This window comes from Carlito syrichta, unplaced genomic scaffold, assembly GCF_000164805.1.
Source record: "Carlito syrichta isolate Samal-C Ts95f unplaced genomic scaffold, Tarsius_syrichta-2.0.1 Scaffold169692, whole genome shotgun sequence".
NCBI classification, from domain to species: domain Eukaryota; kingdom Metazoa; phylum Chordata; class Mammalia; order Primates; family Tarsiidae; genus Carlito; species Carlito syrichta.
Window position 1 is genome coordinate 184,625 of NW_007113788.1, and position 1,349 is coordinate 185,973.

General features: G+C 52.6%; 1 protein-coding gene across 2 annotated transcripts in view; it reads right to left on the reverse strand.

The window, feature by feature from the left end:
- The window catches only part of ABCA3 (ATP binding cassette subfamily A member 3), a 52,580-nt gene that overhangs the window by 18,863 nt on the left and 32,368 nt on the right, over nucleotides 1-1,349 (reverse strand). The window lies entirely within an intron of this gene.

Sequence of the window (1,349 nt, forward strand, 5' to 3'; positions counted from 1 at the left end):
GGGTCTTGAACCTGCGGGCAGTGGGCTCAGGCAATCCACTCACCTCAGCCTCCCAAAGGCGTGGGATTACAGGCTGAGCCACCGAACCCGGCTATGAATTATATCTTAATAAAGCTGCTAATTTTACTTTTATTTTTATTTTTAATTTTTTGAGTTGGAGTCTCGCTCTGTCACCCAGACTGGAGTACAGTGGCTGAAACACAAACCCACAAACACGAAGTCCTCCTATATTTCCTGCTGACGAGTATATACAACCAAGGCTGCCAAGCAGGCAGGACGCACTTCCTGATCCACCTAAGCAATGTCTTCCCTGCCCCCTTCAGAGCCTGTGCTGTGCAACTGCCCCTGTTTCCTTCCTGAGGAAGGCACAGGCTGTCCTGAGGCCCGGGTCCCTGTTCTCCTGGCCTCTTGCCAGAGCTCTTTTCTGTTCCTGGCTTATTCCAGTTCCACTTATCTTTCATGACTCAAATCACAGATTCAAGTCAGAGACACCAAGCACTGCCATATCACCAACATTTCCTTTAAATCAAAACCACCCTGCCCATTGTCCGAGCTGCCTGTGGGTGCTACTGCCTGGCTGACTCTCCCGGGGTCCTGGACAGGCTGTGCAGAACCTCTGCTTATTCTTCTCTTGAGAGTAGGAGCTCAGAGAGACCACAGTCAGGTGGGGGCCTGGCGCTGAGTCACAGAAGGGCCATGTGCCGACTGTGAGAAGGAGTCAGAGAGGCCTGAGTCCTGAGAAACAGACAGGAGCAACCCAGTTCGACCCCAAGTCCAGCTGACACCAGGTTGACCCATGGTTTCTTTTCCACATGGTCGCGCTTTCTTTATTTCACCAGGAGTCACTGAAAGCCACTCAGTGCCGCCCCTCCCCCACACTGGACATGGCTCAGCGGGCGGTCCCTCCCTTCCTCCACCCATTCCCTGGCCTGGTTGCAGTGAGTCTGTTCCTAGACACACAGAATAGGTCTCAGCCTTCTCTCCCCACTGGTCTCCCTGCAGCCACGCTGGCCTGTCCTCTTAGTCCCCATAGTCCTCTGGACAGAGGTCCCTAGAGCATGTACTGTGTGGTTCTGCACCTGCAATCATGTACTCTGTAGCCTCCTCTAGGCCGTGAGCTCTTCAAGGAGAAAAACCTGCATGCCTCATGTTTATTTTTAGCTCTTAGCACTGTAGCTGCCAAGTAAGCATTTAAGGAATGTCTGGTAAGCCTGTGTTTCTTTTTTTTTTTTCTTTTGAGTTGGAGTCTCACTCTGTTGTCCAGGCTGGAGGGCTGTGGCACACTCACGGCCACCCCAGCATCAACTTGCTGGGCTCTGGCGATCCTTCCACCTCAGCCTTCCAAGTAG